The sequence below is a fragment of the Pararge aegeria genome, chromosome 2, assembly GCF_905163445.1.
Source record: "Pararge aegeria chromosome 2, ilParAegt1.1, whole genome shotgun sequence".
Lineage (NCBI taxonomy): Eukaryota > Metazoa > Arthropoda > Insecta > Lepidoptera > Nymphalidae > Pararge > Pararge aegeria.
In genome coordinates, this window is record NC_053181.1 from 12665150 (window position 1) to 12690646 (window position 25497).

The window sequence follows — 25497 nt, forward strand, 5'->3', positions numbered from 1 at the left end:
AAAATTAATAATAATTGACATGAAGAAAAAAATTTGAAATGAGCATTGAAAGTTTAAGTTAAAGTCATTGCAAGTCTCATATGTGAAGTTGAAATCTGTCTAGGTTCAAGTGCGACGAATTTTCTGTTAACTAAAATTTTCTCCGTGACATCAATTTTTTATAGAAAATTAATAGTGCATGTTTTTTATGAATTCTATTGGAATAAGTAACTAAATTTCTTTTCCACATCTCATGTGCTTGGAAATGCATTCATTTTAATCTGTTACATTTCCGCGATCCCGCAATAAAAGAATTCGTCGGTTATGTAGTCTGCAAAAGTAAAATGAATGTATAATTCTTAGTCCGTTGATTGGATAGCTACATGTAAAGTTAAGTTTTTGAAACCTCTCAATGACTTTTTCTCCGCTGCCAAAAAGACGATTGTTGTAAGGAAATACACGAATATCCCTACATACACGAAGATCCCCACCAAATTGGGAGTCTGTAGAAGTTACAGGTTAGAAATAAAAATTTTAGATTTTAACACCCACCCCCGCAATTCCTGTCGGAAGTAGACTTTATTGAAATCCATTTTGAGATGTTCTTTATGTGAATATTAAAAGATTCCTACCATATTTAGAATTTTTAGAAGCTATATTTCGAAATTGAAATTTTTTATTGTTAACACCCACCCCCGCGAACCTTATTGGAGGTGATTCATTGTAATATCCGCTCGAAGATCATTTTTATATTACATATAGAACACTCTCACTCAATTTGGAGTCTATAGGAGCTATAGCTTGGAAATTGAAAATTTTCATTGTTAACGCCCCCGCAATCTTCTTTGGGGTGGGATATCGTAAAATTTGTTCATAAATCATTTTTACATCACTTATAGAAAATTCCTACAAAATTTGGAGCTTGTAGGAGCTTTAGCTGGAAAATTAAAAATATTAATTGTTAATACCCACCCCCGCAACCCCCTGTGGGGTGAGCTATCGTAAAATTCGTTCATAGCCTATTTCTACACCTCTTACAGAAGATTCCTACCAAATTTGAAGTCTATAGGAGCTATAGTTTAAAAACGGGAATTGTTCATTGTTAACGCCCCCGCAATCCCCTTTGGGGAATGAATTTCTGTAAATCTATTCATAGCTGACCTCTACATAGCAAAAGTAATATTCCTACCAAGTTTCACGTTTCTAAGTCTTATGGTTCCCGAGATTTCGTGGTGAGTGACTATATAGATGGGAATTCTTCGATAATCATTTAAAAAAAAAATTTTAAAATTTTCTTACATACAAAACTTTCTCCTGACAATTCTGAAGATAAAAAAAGCCCAATTGGTCCAGCCGTTCTCCACTACCGTGAGTAGATTCTTAGCTGAATGTAAAAAACCATAATCCGTTTAATACACTCTGTTGAAATCCATGAAAACAAAAGAATCAAGAGAATATGCTTATCTTTTGTTTTTATTAGCGGGATAAATGTTCATAAAAGTAAAACAGCAATAAAAAAATGAAGGAATGTTGGAATTCAAAAAATAGATAGCCATAAACCATCTAGGAAAAATTTCGCATCGAATGGTGGTAGTTTCATGTCGATACGATCAGTGGTTTAGGCGTGATTGAGCCTCAAACGAAGACCATTTTCATTATATATATATAGAAAAAGAAAAGATAAGATATACATTGCATGGGAATTACATATTATTTACTATCTAGCATTTGAATAGTACGTACCTACCTATGTATTTATTGGGTTTATCAGCAAAATATTACCATTAATATCGGAGCTCGTTTGAATACAGCGTTTCGCCATTAGTGTAGTAGTTTGTAATGGAACCGATAACATTCCCGTTTTATGCTATAGTTTCTGTAACAATATTGTAACAGTACTCAATGAGATTACAACATTTTGTTCAGGTCTATCTTGTGATAATTGAAAAATGTATGCCCGATAACATATCTTAACTTGTGAGAGGAATGGTGATGATTTCTACCAGTCAACTTCTGCCCCAAACCATGTGGAAAAATTATAATAAAAAGTATGAATAAATTGCGTACTATTTCGATACAAGGAAGGCATATAAAGAGGTCTAGGAAAGAATGATCAAAGTAACTTGAGGAATGAATGAAAAAAAGTTTTTTAACATGGAAGATATGTAATAATTGAAATATTCGCTATCATTGTTCATTACATCATCGATATTACTTTCACTTTCAGGCATGTTGAATAAGCAGCATTGTAATTTTATAAATATAATTAAACATACTTCAAATATAAATAATTTTCGTTACCTTCTAAGATCAATACAGGATTTGCGACTCTAAAATGACAAAAAATAGGTCTATTGTACTTTGACCATACAGATTTGAATACTAGAAAAAGACTCCTCGTTTGCGAGCGAGCAAATTTTGTATGGCTACAGGACTATGATAGTATCTGACTGATCTAAACTAAGTAAACTTAGCGTCTAATGGACTAGACGGAAGTTATAACTCGAAACCGGACTTAGGCTGACTTTGAATATCCTTTACCAAAAGCATGAATGTTCAAATCTTATTTAAATCTTTCATGGCAAGTTTGAAAAGAAAGTCTAATAAATAAAGTGAAACTCGACTAAGCTCCACACATGGACCGTAGTAAAACGAAGTTGCGGGCGCCAAGTCTCGTTCACCCACGCATCTCACGCATCGCGGGCTTTCACAAGCACTGTACGCTCCCTCGAACGTAAACGTACTATTTGTAAAACTACTGCACACAATTTTAACATCTATGCAAACACGGCACGGTGTACGTTAGGTGGAAAACGGTTTTTAAACTATCGAGTTTTTGTGCCCGTTTGTAAGGAGGGCGCATTAACGAGCATTATGCATAATTCTTTCGGTGAATAAGTCTTGTGGGAGGGTATATTTGCTAATGTTTCCAGCCGTGATATGCGTTAACATCTGCTACATTTTTATTCGAACCGTGTTTTATGAGTTTTCATGTGTTTTGCGTTTCAGAAAATAATATTTTTGAATTGTATGATTTTAAACCATCTTTAAAAAATTCACTACTTAATAATGAAAGCTGCATACGAGTAAGAAAGCCGATACTAAAGGTTTCTGTGTTGGTTTTCCGCGATAAAAATAAAGTGTGCCCATGTATAAGTTGCAAGCTATACAAGGTAAATTGGAAAGGACGTACTTGCTAGGACATTACCCATATAAAGTATCACCATAATAGTTCTTCTTGCCAAAAATATATGACAATTGACACCTTTTAATAATTGATTTGTCTTGAAATCGCATTTACACTTGTATGCGTATGCGTATAAACATGTGTGTGAATTATTATCTAAGACCATAGCCTTTTGCGCCTTTTTGATGTGAAACATCTATAGGCGGAGGGTAAACCTGATTTTTGGCGTGGCGACACAGGCCGTGGCGACGCATCGCCACGCTATATGATTGAATTTTTGTATTTCGTATGTACAATAAAAATGCACATTAATTTTGTAATAAAACAGTCATTATTAACCGACTTACAAAAAGAGTTAATCCATTTGGTAAGTGGTTATCCATTTGGTTGTATTTTTTTTTTATTTGTGAAACAAATTTGTTATGCTTTATTCATTATGCAATATCTGCAATGCAATTTATTAAACTACGTATGTTTAATATCTCATGTAAGTTTTCTGCAATAACTTATAGAAACCAATTTCGATGTTTCACATCTGCCAGGCGTCCTGTGACGGCTCGCACGTTTTTTTAACTAGCTTTGTATAAGTGCCAAATTTCCTTACGATCAATGCAGTGGTCGAGACGAAGCGAGGTGAATATGCAAGTAAATCCCATACATATGGGTCTGTCGAGGAACATACAGAGTTTTTAGTGGGTGCAAGTCCACCACTCCGTTTCCCCTAACGGAGTTGTATACTTTAGGCATTTTACTGTTATAAAAAAAAAGTGGTCTAGCCGAAACAAGCACTCTTTCGCATTAATAAGGCTTAGATGTTTTAGTTTTATTCTACTTTGGTATCTACTTAATATTTTACCGACAGCGTAGTCCAACTTTAAAAAAGTTCAGTTTATAATTTTAAATTCGATGGCTTGCCCTGGCTTATATTGATATTCCTCCTGAAGTTTCCAGAGCCTTGTTTATATAGTATAAAGGCTGCATTAAGTAAAATACCAGCGGATACGACCCCTTGGATAAGGTGAACTTTTAAAAAGATTGTGGCAAGCAACTGTTGCATCTCAACTAGCCCTGGTAAAGTTTAAGGGGGCCTCTTGAATTATGCATAGCTACGTCTTAGATGTTGTTGTCTTCTAAACAATACTAGTTCTTCTCACTGGTTCGCCCGCATGTACCTTTCGCGTTTGTTATGTTATTAATGTAAAACTTACTACACGTGCAAACAAATTTTTGTTTTTATTGAACAGTTTTGAAACATTAGGTAGTGGGATTAAAAAATCCTCAACAATATTTAGAGACCTCAGTATACCTTACCCATAAGCGCTGAGCCATCTTGGCATAAAAAATGCGTTTTATCTATTTTTTGGGAACCACGTATTTTCTGTGATAAAAACTTAACTATGCCACTCTTCAGCCCACAAGCTATACATATATAAATTCACTGTTCATCTGTTGCTGCGATAAAGGAAGAGAAGTTTTTGTCGTAAGGATAAAAAATAAATATAGAATAACGTAAATAAAAGTTGTTTATGTACATAAAATCAGTGTTGTGACTTTGAATTACAAGGTAATCAAAGTTTAAGATGAAATAAAAATAACTCTTAAGAAGAAATGCATTTACCCGTCCCTCCCAGAAGCTTCCATGAAATTATATTACCTGTCTCCGAGCGGGTATGTAGGACTTGCTAACAGGATTTCAAAATATCTATTAAATCCCAAATCCACTACACCATACAGAGACACCACAGAATCGCTTTCTACTGGGGCTCATCGAATAAGGAGCCTCACATAATTTAACGCTAGTGAGAGTTGTTATGACACGATCTGGAAACCCCAAGCCCTAGTGATTATTAGAATATGCTAATATTTCCAAAGGCAACGATTTAATAAACCAAATAAACTAGTTATTTGTAAAATTAATATACGTACCTAACATATATACTTAAGGTGTGTTTTCAAAGCCATAAACGATAAAAAAGCTTAGATACAGTGAGCTTACGATAGTAACTAATTAAATCAATGCTTAGATATGATTTGTTTTAAATTAAGTGACAGTGAGTAATACTCGACTTAGATAAGGACACGAATGAACACTCGTGTCTTTAGGTGTTTAAGTTATCGAATGTATTAAACACCAACACCTCACAATAACGAAAAAAATAAGTGTCTGCGATAGGCCTATTAGAATGAAGAATTTTGACACGATTGAACACTCGTGTCTTTAGTTAAGTTATCGAATGTATTAAACACCAACACCTCACAATAACGAAAAAAATAAGTGTCTGCGATAGGCCTATTAGAATGAAGAATTTTGACACGATTGAACACTCGTGTCTTTAGTTAAGTTATCGAATGTATTAAACACCAACACCTCACAATAACGAAAAAAATAAGTGTCTGCGATAGGCCTATTAGAATGAAGAATTTTGACACGATTGAACACTCGTGTCTTTAGTTAAGTTATCGAATGTATTAAACACCAACACCTCACAATAACGAAAAAAAAATGTCTGCGATAGGCCTATTAGAATTGAGGATTTTTAATTTCGTATTATTTATTTAGAATGAGTACATGAGCTTATTGCACCCTTTTATATTCCATGGGCGGTCCGGAGGTACGCGTGACAGCCTTCAGTCTGCTCCAGAGAGCTGCGCGCGCGCACGCGTTTGTCGCAACGTACGCACTAAGCCGCATGATTGTTTACAAACACGTTTGTATCGATCCATAGATAAGCCTTTCCTATAGGTACTAATAAACTATCTTCGGTGTTTTTTTACATAACATCAAAAAAGTTTTGCATTCTTATCTCACTTACTTATTTATTCAGTTTGATGACTTTCTGTTAGTGAGATGTCAACGTCTTGCTCGTTTAATACTTCGTCGCCGGCACTTTACGAGCTTCTGGGTACATAAATAACTTGAATAATGCGACAGATACATTTGTAGAGAGCGCATTTACAAGTGTTTCACCAGTGATTCTGCGCGATGAGGCCGTCAATGGTTATTGTTTATATTATCGCGTTGGCGATCGTCGCCGCGGGCGAGATGCGAATCCGCGGCAAAGTGAGAAAAAGGAATAACGCGCACAGGAGGCACAGGGCTATCCTGCCGCCTTGCAATTTCAATGAGAGCCTTATTGAGGACGAATGGGCTTTGATGGCAGCGATAGGGAAGGCGAAGTTTATTTTTACGGGTAAAGTTTTGACGGTGAAGAAGTTCCGATCGATCGAAGATATCGGTGGGAAAAGGTCAAATTTATACAGGGTGTACGTGCGTCGTGTTGTGAAGGGTAATGAAAGTGATCTGCGGCAGTTCGTTAATCAGGAGGGACCTTCTGTGGACTCGTTGAGTGGTTCGACGGTAATGGCCGAACGGCCCCGTGCGCAGGAGTCGTGCGCGCCGGGTCCCCGTCCGCGGCTTTCAGCGATCTTCTTGAGTGACGGAGTGAAATTTGACGGTGAAAGAGGACTGACACCGCGACTCCGCCTCCTGACGGATCCCGTTCCATTAACGCTTTATCATTTGGATCGTATTAACGCCGCTGTGAAAGGTACGCTTTTTACTTAATTTGTTAGTGAGCATATCGCTAATATATTTAAGGTTAAGTAGGTATATGGAAATGTATTTATTTTGAATCTATTAGTCTACCTACATTATGTACATTGTACACCTTTGACGACCTTCCTGGTGCAGCGGTGTGGGAAAGTTTGGATATTTATAATTTCTGAAATTTCTCTGGTCTTGTTTGGTTCTGCCGTGGCCACCCTACCGACTTAAACGTGCTTCTATCTGATATCTGCTTACTGCTATCTTTAGCGTTACGTTACGATGTCGCGTAGAAACCGATTAGGGGGATGGTTTTAATATAACTGTCATTTCCCTAACAGGTTAGCCCGTTACTAACTTAGACTGCATCATCACTTACCACGTATAGCAGTCAAGGGCTAACTTGTAGTGGATTAAAAAAAACACTAAAGACATTGTGAACTATAAAATCAGTGCAGAAGTATGGGTAAAAAGTACAAAGTTTTGGTTTATTTGGCTATTAGGGGTGCCAAAATAAATAAGCTTTATTTACATGTCTAGGGAATCCGTACCGAGATAAACATAACTGTATATATTTAGATTATATTATATTAGATTGTGATACAATCGTTTTAAAACAATTTGGTTAGAATTTAATTGATCATATTCCCTATTTGTGAAGCTTCTACGCAGGAATTTGTTAAATATTAAATTATTATAAAACGCCAGTTGCCTTGAATAATTTCACAAAGGCGATTATAATAGGCTTTGAAGCGAGATTTGACAAGGCCAAAATTAAATACCCAATTGCCTGAGCCTTGTGGAGTTGTGGATATTATAAAGGAGTGTGGGTGTTGCATCCATAATGCAGCCTGTAGGTACATTATGAAGGCATTGAGACGTGGTTTGATCGACATCTCGACAACTGTTCGTTAAGTTAATGGACTGAATGCGTCCGATGCGTTTGTGCACCAGCCGACAATGCATAAACACTGTACCTACTATACCGTTTTATAGGGATGCTTAACGTTCTTTACTTTAGCTTTTACTATTTTAACAATAAAGGTGACTTTTGAATGCGACATTTAAGGCTACAAATAACTGATCGCTTTATCAGTGTATCGGTAATCCGTACTACGATGTAAACTAATTCCAATTAGTAAAGTAACACATTGTATGGTCTTCATTGTCCGTGATACCTTAACCGAGTTTTGATTGCATTGTTGTCTTTGTTTGTATAGACATCGGGTTGTTGAAAGCTCATTTCTATGAAACTTAGCTAACAATAATGCTAGATTTCGGACTGCTGTTTAATATTGAAGTAAAATATGACGTTCAATGTCTGCGATCTTTTATGTACTAGATAAAAATCAATACATGTTATATAGAAAAAGTGCCAAATTTTTATTAAATAATTTTCAGTCACTTTTATAGCTCTTTTGGACGTTATATACATTTAGATTGGTTTTCTCACATGCAAACTAAATAAAGTAGGTAGGTTCTGAATGACATTTTTGGAAGACTTACGGCATATATAGCAAATGAAATATCGAAGGTAAATCTCGACAAAATTTAGGCTCCAGGCTACCGAATCCATTGATATAATAATTTGCAAGCTCACTGACAGAATCTGTAAAATATGTCAGCTATCCGTATCAGTTGTATGTTATGAGCTTTCTATCTTAGAAGCGGTCTTTTTATTACACTACAAGTCCGTCGTTGTCAGCAAAACTTACCCGGTAATGCAATTTAAGATGATAACAAGCAAACCCGATATGGCATTTACCTTAAACTTATAAATAACCCTATTTGGTTACTACGTGTTATCGTATCGGAACGCTATATCTAATCTGTAACTACCCCGGACGAATTCTTCTACCAGACTATGCCAGAGAAAATTCAGTAATTATAAATTCCCAAACCGTCCCGCCCGGTGATCGAACCAGGGACCTCCCACTTAAAAACACAGCGCTCATCACTGCACCAGAGAGGTCGTCAAAGTATTACTATATGTTCTATAACGTTAGAGCAATAAAGACCGTATTGTTAGTATCTGTAAAGCTTAAGTTCATCCAAATTTCCAGCTTTAGCGCTCCAAACGTAACGATTATGATCAGAACCATATAATAAACGACTTTTAAGCGAGGTAAATAAAGTAAATTTTACCATGATGCTATAAAATTGACTCTAGGATTGCGAACGCGAAAATCTTTTTCTCAGGGCGAGTACACAATATAAGGGAAATCGGCATCAGTACTTATATATGCAGTTTTGTAACGAAGCACGTAACGGATAACACTGACGACGGCGCGTGCTTACGTCAGAGTATCTACGGGACACTGAAGAACCGGTAGTTCCTTATAAGGACGACTGTGAACAAGTGCATACAAATTGTACAAGAGCAATTGTTTTCTCCAATCTTCGTCAGTGCATTTTCGTTTCCATTATCCCGTCTGTCCTATGTCCTGAACATTTAAGCCTAATTTGCAGTAACCCACTATTAAAGCAAGCAAATCACGTGTCGTAATTTTTAATTAAATTCAATTAAAATTCATTTATTTCAGGCTTAGCTCACAGAAATAGAAACAAAATATATAAAATGGCAGATGGTTAATTAAAATCAAAATTACAATGAAAAATTAAATATATTCATTTAAATAATAAAATTAAACAAAAACGAAGTCATAATTAATTTTTCAACGGTGAAGGAAAACATCGTGAGGAAACCTGCATGCATGAGAGCTCTCCATATGATTCTCAAAGGCTGTGGAGGCCACCAGTGCGCACTGGGCCAGCGTGGTGGACTAAAGCCTTCTCATTGTGGGAAGATACCCGTGCTCTGTAGTGGGCTGGTAAAATATATAGATACCAGGGATATTATGGAAGTGAAATTTCAGATCTGACTAATGGTAATAATTGATAACATTATATCGGTTTCACATTAATTATTTCGGATTATGTTATAGTTTTTTTTTATAATTTTTATAAGTGTTTTTACCTACAGTTGGAGGAATTATCAATTTCATAAATTTAAAATAGTGCCATAGTGTCGGATGGTTTTAGCGAAGTGAAGCAAATGGTTTTCTAAATCATCTGCATAAGCCGAATAAGATGAAGTGCTGGCTGTTAACAAAAATAGGTACTGACGTATAGCTGCATACTAAAAAGCACAGCACTGGTTGAAGCTGTCTCAGTAGTCAACTCAGTAGCCTCCTTTGTCACACATTTGTTTTATTAAAAACATAATATGATACAAATGTTACAATTTTTCGCAAATGTGTGAAAATAAAGTCCGTTTTTTTATCCCTATAAAAAATTAGTGTAATATTTTACATTCGATTCGGTTACTGTTTCGGGTAGATTATTATTTCGGAAATCCTATAAGTTTCGGTTAAGTTTCCGAAGCCCACTACATCCCTGATAGTTAAGTGCTTTTTATAAATGTCACTGAGTATTTTTTTGCAATTAAACACAGTATACAAATCCCCTTAGTAATTTATTCTGTGTATAGATCTATTATTTAAATACTAAGCACTTAAGTTTAAACTCCCAGTGTTTATTTATACGACTAAAAGGCTCCCTTTCCCAACGTTATGTTTATTGGACTTTTTAGGCTTCCGTCGAGAAACAAAGAAGCCTGAAGAAACCGCAGCAATTTTCATTCATTGAAGCTTTAAAGATGAAATTTAGTTAATTTAAAAGACTTATCTGTGAAACCGAAAACCTTATAGTTTTTTTTTGTCATAGTTTTTACTGAAATAAATCAGATACTGGCCGTACATCACATGCAAAATTAAAATAATTTGTCTCCTGTCACTTTACTAGGTACATTTCGCGAAGGATAGATACTATGCTCGTGTCGGTATTTTATCTTCAATAGGGTTGTCATTTGTTTGTATGGAAAAATAAACATTTTGATTTAATATGTTTACAGGGTTATTCTTTATATATACACCTATGCACAGTGAACGAAAAATGCCTATGCATCATTCAACATTATTTCGTAGTTCGATTATACGTTGAACCTAATATATTGCTTGATGTTTCCTAGCCCTGTAGTTGTTACTCTAAACATTAATAAAAAATATTGTAGCTAAATTAACCAAATAACCGCTGAGTGCATCTTACTGTTATGCTATTCTATGGAATATTCTAAACAGATTTTGTAATAAGTAGTTTTAAATCATATTAATTAGAAGCAAAAATGACAAACTTATCGATACTCGATTAATTAAGTAGAGTGAAGTCCTAAACTGTATCCGATTAAAATCACATTTGCAAGCAAAAAATTGTCGGAAGGTTTACCTATCGCTATTGGATAAACGATGCGACAGCACATGAAATACGAACACAGGAACATTATTTTCTTATATATAAGAAAAAAAGACGTACTTAACCAAGTATTAAGTCCCGTTTACTCTGAAGTTAACAGTGTTTTGATACTCGAAACAAGCGACCGTCCAAATCTTAAACTACGGGTACGGAACCCAACCTAATACGTGATCTGACACGCAATTGACAAGCTTTATTACTTTTTACCTCCGTCTTTATACTCTTTTAAGTATGCACTTAAAAGTGTTATTCTAAGACGGTTTTAATTGAATCCAGAGCGATTCACGAATAGATTTTGTTCGGGGTCAAATACTTTGCAATAAATTTAATTGCGAGGATCGCTTTAAGCTAAGAATTCTAAGGAGATCCAATTTAAACTTCGCATTATGCTAGTAGATAAGGTTCGCGCCTCTTGGTACACAATATATGAAAAAAATGTGCACGTACCTGAGGATTATGCACCGATTAACGATAAGACTCCAAACTGGGGGCTTGAATGATTAAATATTACCACATTTTAACGATAGTTGCAGTTGGCTTAACTATTCGATAAACTCCATATCTATCTTACGGTTTTTAATCAAATTGAAATCAAACCCAAGAGCTTGTTATCCTTAGTCGAAGATAGTCAAAGTCAAAAGTCAATGTCAAAAATATCTTGAAGTAGGCAGGCAGGCATAGATGGCACTTATGATGCATATATTACAAGATAAATGTGTACATGGTAGCGAGATGATGCAAGCTACGAGGATTTCAAACGTGCCCTGGTCTAAGAAGAGGCCCATAATAAACTTAGCCGGGTGTTCCTTTTGTTATCACCATCTCACATTTGTATTCAAAATTGTTAGAAGAGTAACCTGGTTAGAGCAATAATTATCATACAAGCAGTTACATAGTATATAATCAAGCAATACAAAATTAATATTAAGAGTTGAAGTTAAAATTTGATTAAGTAAATATTAATAACAAATGAATTAGTCCACCAACCCGCATTGGAGCAGCGCGGTGGGGCTATTGTCTAAAACCGACACTCGTATGAAAAACAATAATAATACATTGCTACCTAAATAACCAGTTGTTTAGCTAGAACCTCCTCTCTCATGCTAGGGTGAATCTCAGCTTGAGAGATAAATATGGTCTCCATCTTTGGTTATTTGTGTCCACTATTTGCCGTCTACTTTTACAATATCGTCTGTAGTTCACAGTAACAAATCTGTTAATAATTGTTTTACTAATAAAAGCCGTTCTGAGATAACATAGAGAGCGTTTTATTATTTTTTCAATTATACACAACGCCGAAATTGTCTCCGCTCAGCTTGTACCGCCTTTGTGGTAAGACCGCAGACAAAGCGCCGGGTTTCCGTTTCCCGTTGAGCTAGCAATAAAGTTAGTAAACTAGATAGATATTTCTAACTATATATAGCTAGGGGGAGGTGGTAGCCTAGTGGTTACGGCATCGCCTTCACTTTTAGGGGGCCGACACGAATCCTAGCAAGCACAAAATTTAGCTACAAAGCCTAATAAAAGGACCAACAAACATACAAACTTCCGCAGGACAAAACCAAGCTGAGTGATACATTCAAATCCTTGGCGGATCTAAAATTCAGATTTCTATCGCCCCACACTGGTGGACGTATTAAACACGGATTTTACGACCGTTCAGATTTCAATTTTATACCGCTTAGCTATTACCTATTAAAACATTGATGTCGTATTAAGAGGCTCAGGTGTAAAGATTTCAACCTTTTTACTAGAACTATTTTAAATTGCCTACCACCAAATAAGTACCTAGTGGAAGGCTTGAAAAGGGTTTTCAAGAAAAATACTTTTAGCAACACCATAATAGGATAGACCTCGAGTATAAAATATTTGAAGTTAGTTTTGTGTGCGACCTTATTAGGGGCTCACTTTAAAAGTATCGCTGTTATCAACTGAGTCGTCCAATTATAAACGACATTTAGGTATAGGTTGCTCGTAGCTATAATATACGTTACTATATTGCTGTATAAGCACTGATGAGTGAGAGCAATTCAGATTAATACTTAAATTTATGACCACCCGTTTTGATATTTGCGTCACTATAAATGTGTTTTTGGTTTTCATATAATCTATAATCATAATCAGCCTAATCTTCGTTCCAGGGTCTCCTCTTATGTAAGAAAATCGCTTTCGCTAATCGCTATCGTAAAGAAATGTATTTGAATCGCATAAAAAGAACAATAAATATTGCGTTCTCGTAAAGAAACATGTTTCCCATACTGTCTCAGTTAAATTAACTGTAAACTAAATTCAATTCCACATTTCAGAAGTTTAGTAGCCTGTTCGGATTATATGCCTTGAACCCTTTGTGTGCGGAACAGTCCAGGATCTTATTGTACTTAAGTTAGATACTCGTAAACAATATACTGCATAGAACTAAAGCGTAACAGAAGAGTTTTCTGAGTTCAGCGACTCAGTAGCTCTGTTGAAGTTCTATTTGATTTATTTAAGTCAAATAGAATTCTATTGCGCTAGATAATATTATAGTTAAAGAATGCCCTATTACAAATGAGATTTTTACTGTGAGTTCCCCAATCCTATAAGGAATATTGAGCAAGACACATTCTATTGATTTAACAACTATAAAGAAAATAGATAGCAAAGAACATTTTACTCAGTTAATCATGACCAACGAATCTCTCACTTATTATACATTAACGTCCCACTGTAGGGCACAGGTCTTGTTTCTCATATGAGAGACGGTTTTAGAGCATAGACCTACCACTCAGCTCCAATACGGGTTGGTGGGCTTTAACGACTATAACCACATTTAGCTGATAATAACCGGGAACGATGGCTTTAAGTGCTCTCCGAGGTTCGCGCACTGAATACGCAAACTTCCTAACTCCAGGCTCGTACCTACCGAAAAAACTATTTAATACAAAATACCACACCTTATATAATTTGTCCCGCAACCAGATTCTCGTGATCCGTATTAGAACATGTTAACCACTAGACCAACGAGGCAGTTATACAAGTTATTAGCAGTAACTTGTGATAATTATAACATGTAATTCTTAGTGACTTATGCAGCCTTAACGTGGTCGCTTACTATTGGCCTTTTAATAAAGCTCACAGTCACTCAGTGGTCAAAAGAGGTAGCGGGCTATACTCGGTACCTCTACGTGATCTAATCAGAAAAAGGGGGATCCGTAGATAAACCAGATTTATCGACATTGCTCAACGAGTCACACCTTTACTGATAATTTTGTAGCTTCTTTTTGTTCTTTTTTTTGTGCAGTTTCCGCACGTAAGCACGTCACTTGTTGTGCGTCAAAATTTCTCGCTAATGCTCGCTTCTCCAGCCATCTAAGCATAAAATAATGCCACCCAGGTTGTAGGAGACTTCAGAGAAAGTGGCTTGGGATCTCGGGTAGACCTCGCGTTGCTCTGCTACGCCCTTACGCACACGTTACGGGTACGTACGTTGGTGTTTCATCTAATTTTGTAGCTAGCTAGCATCTGAAATGCAGTTTGTGTGCATATACCCTTCAGTAGGGTAGGTAAAGTTAAATATTATCATTTTAAGCTGCATTTAAGTTTGCAGTGGTGAGATTGAACAAAAGAAATTAAGAACACAAGCGTCTTTGCATTTACTTTCAAATAAAGTTGGTGCTACTTTGATTAGCGGAGCGAATTAAGCTCCGCAAACTTATTAAGAGGAAAGACGACTTTGGACCTAAACTACTTTTATTTTATTTTTTGTTTTTTTTAGCGATCCCAGTTTTTTGTTATCTCTCGTCATTTGGTCGTCTCTCATCCATAGAGCTCAGAGCATAATGGAGTACTCGGAGGTTGCAGGTCACACGTCATTTAATTTATTTACCGTAAGAGGAAAGTGATATTTGTTTTCTTTAATTTATAACTAAGAGTTGCGTATCGGAGATGGAACTACACCCCCCGAAAGGGTAACCGTAGCTTTAACCACTAGGCTACCGCCGCTTCTGTCCTAATGACTTATTGGAATAGACAAAGTTTCAAATCTAGTTTACAAATCCGTCCCGAGTTCGATTTCCTGCAGAGAAAGTTTTTTTTATAATTTTTAAATTTTTATAAACGAGAATGCCGGACGTAGTTTTGGATTCGGTTTAACATAGCACTTATAAAGTGCCTTCATGGAGTTTTTCTCATTTTGAAGAGTTTAATAATTACAATACTGTACCAAAAACATTACAACTCTAGTTCGCCGGATTTTAGAGTTCCAAGCAAATGAAGTTCGTGAATAAAGGATATTTTTGACACATGCGATTATTGAACCTACCTATTGATGGTACTGTTCACAATATGTATTTTTCGTTTTTTATTGTTTTTACGTACCTACACAAGTGACGTACCTCTTTTAATTAGTAGATTTAAACAAGATGACGGAAATAACAGAACCACTAATTTATTTCATTAAATGTTTTTTTAACCGTCGAAGTTAATGCTTGGGATTTCAGAGGTTTTTTAACACAAAAAAAAAACCGTGTTCCGGCATTCTTCTTTTCTCTGGTCTGGGCTGGTGTCGATAAAGAAGTGCTGCCAAGCGATTTAGGGCTATGGGTTTAATATAACTTCTAAACTACAAAGAGGTTAGCCCTCTACCATCTAACACTGTATAAACATTCACCACCAGATGAAATAAAAATTATTAGCAAGTAGGATTTCTAGTAACCTTTATTATTTTTTTATGTTAGTGCGCTCTTAGTTATAAAGAAATAGTTGCAAAATTTAACATTACAGTTAAGTAAACCGCATCCAAATTAGACTGGTAGTTTTTGAGCGAAACGGTAACTCATTCGGTTGCGTTCTTAACTTTTGGTCACAATTCGTGGTTAAGAATATGTTAACACAATATTGAATCAGGGCCTAGTAGTTGTACTCCTTTGTTCTAAAACGGATGCCGCCACCCTATTAGCTCACTCACTCACGACACAGGGTTGCCAAATTAAAAATATTATTTAAGTATGTATTGATTTACTGGGATTTGCAGGTTGTTTAACAGCAAATATTTTTTGTTGTATGTAATCATAAACATACTATATTATTTATAGCCTAGTGGTTCTTCGGCTTCAGTTTAGCAGTAGTTGGTACAGCATCCCTGCACCCCGGCATGCACCTCTAACTTGTCGGTGTTGGGGGGGTGGGGGTTTAGTAGGAGGGGGGGTGTAGGAGGAGGGGGGGGGTGTAGGTAATTTAAGCAATGAAATATCACTTGCTTTAACGGTGACCAAACCTGGTAGTCTGAGAGTACTCCATAATGTTCTCAAGGCTACCGTTACGGACTGGGCTAGCACGTTGGACTAGCCAAAATCTTTCTCATTTTAGAAGATACCCTGTAGTAGGGCCACTAATGAGTTAATTATGATGATGATTTTTTAAGCGCATAACATTTCTTCTGACTAAAGGGCGAAACTAAACGATATTACGCTCGCCAGTTCTCCTCTTCACACATAGCCTTTCATTGCTGACCGACTATAGAATATAAGTCAGTCAAGTGTTAGCAATAATACGTCCACTTACAACCCTGATTTACCAATAGTTATTCTTCCACTAAATATTTATAACGTGCAGAAAGCTGTCCAACGTTATTACGGGCCATAGAACAGCAACTGTAGTACATAAATAAACAACTGTTTAGCGCTACTATAAATACTAGTCTCTGGAGAGCTGCGGTGAATAAACGCTACTTAGTCAGTGCTTAATAAATTATAGCTCCAATGGTGTCAATAAATCTGTCTTTGTGTGCGAACAGTCCCCTATTAAGAGCCATCGCTCTTTGTTACTTGTGTTACGTCTAGTTAGTCCTGGAACTTTGGTTTGGAGACGAAGCGATCCGTATCGCCTCCTCAGCGTCGCCGCATGTTACGTGAGAAGTGTGAACGCTGAAGGATAAACTGAGAGGGTTGAAGATAAAGAGAGATTATCTACTTCATTAAATTAAAGGTAGCGTGCCATGTGCTTCAGCGAATCGATAGGTACATCTTTACATACTTGAGATCGTGATATGACCAGAATTATTTATAGTGTCCATCTTTTTTATTTGCAATGTATGATAGCAGACAAAATAACGTATTCTATTGAGTTGATACATCATTTATAAATAAATAAATATACTATGACAATACACACATCGCCATCTAGCCCCTAAGTAAGTATATCTTGTGATATGGGTACTAAGATGACTGATGAATAATATATGAATAATATACATAAATACTTATAATATATAGATAAACACCCAGACACTTAAAAACATTCATGTTCATCACACAAACATTGTCCATTTGTGGGAATCGAACCCACGGCCTTTATTTTTGTTTTAGTTGTGTTTTTTACGTGGAGAAATTTTCTGCAAAAAAAAAAAAACAACCAAATACTTGGTAATATTTACATATTATACAGTGTTTTTTTATTTTATCCCAAATTTTTACATTTTGTCCCATCGAAAAAACTTTACTGAATCGTTTAATGCAGACAACTGTTCAAAAATATGGACAAAAATAAGATATCTTTTTTCATCACGAGAAACGACACAGATTTTAATAGCATTAGTTTAAGTTCTGTCAAACTCATTCAGCAGCACTTCAGGACCCTAAAAATAACGTAAAAAAATTGTTATGTGTTTGTATTTTGAAATAACTGCGATTGTTCATAAGTAAGCATACCTACCAAAATTTGAAGCAACGGGTGGTCTTAGGAGATGCCGTAGTTTCCCAATATGAGCGGAGGGAGGCCACCGAGATGTTCTAGTGCTTAAGAAAGCCAAATAACCCGAGCTATTCGCAAAGAAACTGAGTATTTCATAAGGAGATTTCCCCTCCGAAAACAAAAAAATGTACCTATTTGAATATTATTATTCGAACGATAGCAAAAACAAAATTCACCTGTTTGCCAGATCAATCTTCGGAAAAGCTGAACCGATTTTGATGGGATTGTCTCGTATACAAGGAGTCATCTAAGCTAGTTTTACCACAGAAAATACTAAATGGTCTTCAAAGGAACTTTTTCAGTTAAAGGAGACGTTGCAAGTTCTTTGGAATCGGGAAAATATATAAATTAACTACCCAAGCAAACGAGCTCCCGGGTAAATGTTCGTAGTACCATCATAAGTGCTCTGTTTAAGCAACCTTGGTCGTATGTTGAAGATCTTAAAATGTCTTGCATTCTTTATTCTTCTAAATAATATTTAGTCTAGACGAAAATAATTTTATTGGATATTTTACGCAGCACGAGATATTCATTTTACGATTTCGATCAGAATTTATGTTATTTTTGTCTTGATAACTTCTTTCACATCATTTAGTGGTAGTCGAATGAAATAGCTTTGAATATGTTAAATTAACTATCCTTATATTTAAAAAAAATATTGGTAAAATCAACAACTTTTTTTTTAAATACGGTAGAAGTAATTTTATTCAACTTTTATTAAACATTTTCCCACTCCCATTGCTGTAATTATTGTCTTAAATCCACATGTATGTATAACTTACAAATAATTATTAGCAGCATAACGACATGGATAGTTTCATCTTAATGAATTCTTTAACTTAGGACCTGTAAAGGTTTTTGTAAGTGAAAATTTTAAAAAATGTGACCGAGAGACAATGCAATTTATTATACTGAATATAATTCATAACTCGCCTTTGCGCATTTGTTTTAAATTATTTGAGTTTATTCTTGTTATTTTATCTTTTGTTTTCACTGTAATTTGTGCAATATATACTTTATCTATCCATCTCGCCATAATCATCGTATCGTTAAATGCTCATCGTGTCGATGCATCGGTAGTTTACGGTGCGCTTCTATCTCATGCTTGGATCACAGGAGGCGTTATAGGCTGTGGAGAAAGTAATGGGTACCGCCATTCGTCATCGAGCGTCTGCACCCCACACGAAGCTTATCTGTTTTAAATGTTTTAATGATAACTAAACGACGGCGTTTTTTATTTTAAATGCCACTACTTATACATCTGTAAATTAGTTGAGCATTATATCGATTGAAATTAATATCCTTCTCATAGTTCGTAGATGTATTATACGAATATTTTGATTAGATATTCCTTTCTCGCAGTTTCTGGTAATAGCGTTGAAGTATGTCCTCATCATGAAATTTTAATTGGATTGATAGACATTGGTTTTTATAGGGATTTCTAATAGTTACGGCTTTGAGTCGTTTGTTTCCATTGAGACCGCGTTGGTAGTCATTTGTCCATCTAGTTGGGGTTTATCTATGCTGTTTTTTTTCTGAAGCTGGGTTCGGCATTACACCGTATTTCACCGGCACTTTAGGATAAACATTTTGGACGAACTGGTATGGTTTTAAGTAAGAGGCTCAGGTTCGACCCCGGTAGGGACAATTTGGGAATTTATAATTTCTGAATTTTCTCTGGTCTGGTCCGGTGGGAGGCTTCGGCCATGGCTAATACCACCTTACCGTGCCGCTAAGTGATTTATGGTTCTGGCCCAATGTCGCGTATAAACCGATTACGAGTATGGGTTTAATACCATGGTTTATCACGTTAGCCCGTTACCATCTTAGACTGCATCATCACTTATCAGCGGATAAGATTGAAGTCAAGGGATAGTTTGTAGTAGAATGAAAAAAAAGACATCGGTTGATTAGTCCTCGAACAATACTTAAATAACATAACATGGTTCTGCGTTCGCAACTTGCAGAACCATGTTATGTTATTTTATATAAGTACTACGATTCCTCTTATTTCTAAAACCAACCCACTTAGGTTATATAATCATGCTAAAATAAACTTAATGTCACCACTCTATGGAACGGGAAAATGTAAGGAACAAAGAAACAAATTCACAAGATTTCTATTATGGAGTTTATTTGATCCAAAAATAATAAAGCTCTTTATAAGGTGAAACTCATTTATATTAAAGATGACATATGATAAATTATTCAAAAGACAAAGTATGATTGATGGGTGCGATGGATCGATTTCAATAATCCGATATATGTGAAAAACGTTACAAAATAATAAAGTGCGACGTTAAAGATTCGTCAAGAGATCGACCGCCTCGACTTGCCCGCCCACGCTCGTACCACTTTCCAAATTCCTCGTGTAGCGTTGCAATCGTCTATGTACGCTTAATGTTGCCATCTAAACTCTTTTATTATTTTTAACTTCGTTAGCAATACATGAATCTTTTCTCTTTTGCCGATTGTTCATCATCATTTATATGATATAAACCCATTACCGGTCCACTAGAGGACACGAGTCTCCTCCAACAATAAGAAGGGTTTAGGCCGTGGTGCACCACGCTGGCCCAGTGTGGATTGATGGACTCCACACGCCTTTGAGAACATTATGGAGAACTGTCCGGTCAAACGTGATGTTTTCTTTCACCGTTGAAGCAAGTGATATTTAAATTGCTTAAAACGCATATAACTTGGAAAAGTTTGAGGTGGGTGCTGGGATTTGACCTTGGCCCCCCAAAACTCTAACCACTGGGTTATCAACGCTTCTAACCAGTTCTTCTTGGTTATTAATATATTGCAAAAATAATAAAAATGGGGTAGCCTGAGTCCCGTCAAACGTGCTTTTTATTTAAATTTTAATGAACTACGAAGATGTGATCTGCATTCTCTAGCAAGACACAAAAGAAACGTTTTGTGAAAATTCGTTACAAGATAATTCCTATGGATACAAAATGCAAACTCCTTTGAATTTTAAAATTTTTAAAATCCTCGACGAGCTTCCGTTTTACGAACAAACCGCATGAATAGTATATATTGCGACAAAAGTAGTTATCCCGAGCGATCCACCGCTTGGCTTGGATCTCGTACATGAATATTCAGGGCATAGTAAGGCGGCGAGTCGTTCGGCAATAACTGTTAACTCGGCTCATATTGTGCTCTACGTATTATCCCCCGCCCCGCAGCTTTGTGCCCCCGTTGACCTATCTCATATTCCATGACACCCGGGATAAAGAAGCAATAATTTAGAATAGCTAACAGAGAATGAGAAGCGGTTATAGCCAAGTGGGTAGGACTTCGACTGCACTTTCTAGGGGCCGAGTTTGAATCCTAGCACGCAGCTCTAATTTTTTGAAGTTATGTTCGCTCTTAGCAATTAAAATATTACTTGCTTCAACGGTGAAGGACAACCCGTATGCGTGGGAAACCTCCATGCTTGAGAGTTCTCCAAAATGTTCTCAAAGATTTGTGGCGTTCACCAATCCGCACTGGGCCAGCGTGGTGGACTACAGCCTTAACCCCTTCTCATTGTGGGAGGAGACCTGTGCCCTGTAGTAAGCGGGTATTGGGTTGATATGATAATAATAGAATGCACTTTCGAATGTACTTTGTCGGCCGAAATCTTCCGTTGTACACAGTGCCATTGGTACGGCTCCCCGGTGGGTCACTCCAGCCAGCGGAGCCCATTCCAGAAGCTTCCGCCCAGGGCGCCAAGTGATTTAAGGAGTGATGCTGGGGAGTTATGCTACTCCATCGCTTTGTGACATGTAACATCTACCTCCCTGTATGCTCTGTATAAAGCTGTATAAGACTGTCGGTTATATCTAAAATGAAAAGGTGTTTGTTTAATGGGCAATGCCCAGTTATCATATTTACTGCTGACCTTATTACGTGAACTAAATTATTCGCTTTCTGGGCGTTGTTATAAATTGAATCCACCAATAAGGAAACTTCGTGCCTCATTGGTGAATTAATGACACGCTAGTTGATGTTTGTTTACGTCGATGGAGGTTGCATGGAATTGCAAAGCCTCCAGTGTGCGCGCAGGTCCGCACTCGCGCACGCGTCTCGTTGGCGCCAACTCGAAATCTTGCGCAACATCTATCGACGTGTGTTTACGAGCCGCCTCAATCAAAGTTTCTCCATGTAGAGACACTTAAAATGTTCTTTTATTTAAGCACTTGTCTCTCGTAAAACAAGACACTTTTGAGCTATTCGAAGAAAAATGAATCTTAAATTTTTTGTGTTATTGCTCTACTATACAGAGATACACGGTCACTTTGATGTACGGGGTATTGTCAAAAAACGGGACACCTTACACCAGAGGAAGAATATAAACGCTCCCAAATGTGTTTTAAACGACACAGTAACTAATGATTACGAGATTCTGTCGTCGGCAGTGTCGGAATCCAAGTACATTTTCACGGCTCGAGTCCTAAGCGTAAGAAAGATAAAGCGAGGTAGCAAGCCCAGACAGAAAATATTCATGTCTTATAAACTCTACATACGCTTGATAATGAAAGGGGATGTGGGGGAGATGAAAAGCCATGTATTTTTAGGAGACGAACACACGCTGAACGGTGCTATCGTGTTTGTGGACTGGCTTCGTACGAGTAAGTGCCCTTATAGACTGTACAGACATTCTTCGGGTATATTTTTGAGCGATGGGTTTTACGAGAAATATAGCTGGAAAACGCCGCGCTTACAATTGTTGTACGAACCACTACCACTGTCGCTATATGATTTGGACAGAGTGAATGCCGCGCTAAAAGGTAAATGTTTACTGTCCTATTATGTTTCGTTTTATATGACTGTTAATGTTATGATTGTTTGTGTACACAAGCTATAAAAGTTACGTCCGTTCCCTGTTACCGCAACCTCTTAAAGGTGAAATCGCTTCATGTATTGAAGTGAGTGAATAAACATTCAATTAGCGAAATGGACGGAGAATTACTGGATTTTCTTATTGATATTCTATCCGAGTATTGCCTTTACTAATGACAGTATTAAGATTCGTAATGTAACAATAAATCGCTACGTTTACTTTATCTAGAGCAATATCGAATGTATTTTAATTGGAAGTAATCCCTTAGATCTGGAACGATAGTTCTCTGTAATTTGCAGTTATATTGTACTAATAGGTTGCGAGAAGCTTACGTATTTGTACTCTTTGACCAACATATCCACCTTGAGCGCTGACGATCCACAGTTAACTTATCGATCAGAATGTGTGAAATTTTTCGTTTGCACGTGTAATTACACGCAAGTAAACATGTGGTGTCAGAATAAGTGGGAGTTGGAAAAACTTTTTTATTATTAAAGTTATTTTCGAGTAGAGATAAATAAAACCCGCACATATCTTTTTGATGTACCTACTCAAATGATGCTCAAAAATAGGTATAAAAATTGCCTTATTTAATTTGGTTAACAATTGTATAGTGCCAAAAGAGGTTAGCATGTTTGAAAATGGATAAAAGGATTCTGGGTTCGGCTTTCCGGTAGGACTGAAAATCATTTATGTACCAGGTAATAGTCAGAACCGGGCCGGAGTGAAATAAATGGCGGTGTTCCACTATTGTACATAAACCTACACGGGTACGCACGGGATGCGGGAGTTAAACCTAGGAATTCGTGACAACATAATTTTGACAACCTTATTCAGGTCTTATGAGGTACTGGATCGGATTCGCCTTACCAACTTAGACTGCAACATCACTTCCAGATAGCAGTTTGAGGGTACCTTGTACCGAAATAAAACGAGCCACCGGCTTTGTGGTGTAGCACGAATTTAGTGATGTAATTTTTTAAAATAATGGATGATGCGCTCTTGTCCTTTGCCGGATTATCGCCACCGCACCGCTGAGTATCGGTTCAAGCGGCAAGTTCCCCGAGATCACTTAAATAATACCTACCAACAGAAGCGGCTACGTCGCCTAATGAAGTTGACAACATTCCGAGTGCTTGAACAAACATTTGTGATGATTTCGGCATGTTAATGTATTTTTAAGTACACTTAAAGCACTACATGAGATCTTTTTAAGTTTTCCAGTTTCACAATGGAACTTAGAAAGAGCGTATGTATTTTTTTTCTTTTCTTTGAATACGGAATGGAGGTTGGGTGTCTTCTTAAACGAGAATATACACGACCTCTCAAGAGAGAGAGAGAGATCTGGTTATGTGGTAATTTCACCCAGAAAGGGGGTTTTATTTGGCCATCCTCCGAACATAATGGTTTCTCCTACGAAAATATTCCCCCGAGTTCATGTTACTCGCTATGGGCGCCAAAAATTTGGTTAAAGTCAAGCTGCCGTCCTCCCGGGCAAAGGGCATATGGCCTAGGCCTTGTAGTTTTGTAGTTTGTAGTTTAGTAGTATTTCAAAGTCTGTTTATTGCTGTTAATAAGCAACCAATAAACTTCATTTTAGCATAGAGTTAGTTAAAAGGACGGAGAGTAACATAGGCTGCTTTTTGTCCCAAAAATCTGTAATTAATGCGGACTAAGAACGCGGACAACAACTAGTTTTCTATATTTGACAAAAAAATTATAAAAACAGTCTTGGTCTTCAGTCTTTACTAACATACTAAGGAATTGTAAAAATATGTGTAGAAAGGAATAGGAAAAGAAGTTTCTTTCTTTTTTGTGTCTGTGACTTATTGCTACGTTAAAAAAAGGAGTGCAATATTATTAGGTTTACAAGTACCTATGTATGTGATTATCTTTATTTTTACCATAACTTATAAATGTCCGAACGGTTGATTGGTATCGTTAGGATGTTTATCATCCCGTGAGTGACACTGGCTATAAATTTTACGAAAAATAAAATTCAATATGGTGGTTGTATGGCCCCATTTTCAAAGGTGAAAATTCGTGCAGTGATCGGCATTCCTGTTTTATAGCTGTTTCATTTATTATTTTTGCTTTATTTATATATTAGCCTTTCATCCAGAAAAAAATACTGATTCCGAAGCATAAAAAATATACTTTTGCAAAAGTTCATCCCTAATTATTGATTGAAACTAAACACGAGAGAAGCCTTGTAAATCATAAATGTTAGGCTGCAACTGATTACCAATGATGACATTGAATGTCGTGACAATTCATTCATTCATTGTAAAGTCAACCTCTACTGAGAATGCTCTGATGTCGGAGTGTTTCGGTATGGAGTATGAAGACTGGAGAAATTACACCGTACAGATTTTCAAGGAATATAGCTAATTTTCGTTGGTGATCATAAAATTCCGCAAAGTAATGCCTGCTTCTATCCAATTTAAATTTATGATTAAATAAAGTAGCGCCCCATTCGAATATTATTTTTTGCTGCATGAAACGACCGCAATTGATTGAATTGATACAGCCGCCGCAACTACTTACATTTGATATAGGATGCTTCTTATAAAAAAAAAAAATTCTTTTTATTTCTTAATAATAACCGATACAATAAATAGACTTTTGACAGACTAAGTGGGTTACTGTTGTGGGGCGAAAAAAAGTGACTGGTATGGTCTTGTTACTTTGTATAATAATATATTCGCCTGTGAAGTAACTTAACGAGATATTTAAATTATACACGAATTGATCCTCCACGGGCGATATAGTGTCATTACGAAGACCATAGGTGGATCGCATAGTGGGCGGAGATTGGCTTTTGCTACACCATGCAATTTACTGTAACGACTACTAACAATCCTATTATTATCCACCCATTGTGGAGTATTACAGTCATTTTCTAAAATAAATCCA

At 36.5% G+C, this 25497-nt stretch overlaps 1 pseudogene; it reads left to right on the forward strand.

Moving 5' to 3' along the window:
* Nucleotides 1–6149: 6149 nt before the first annotated feature.
* LOC120630578 lies at nucleotides 6150–22605 on the forward strand (annotated as a pseudogene).
* Nucleotides 22606–25497: the final 2892 nt, after the last annotated feature.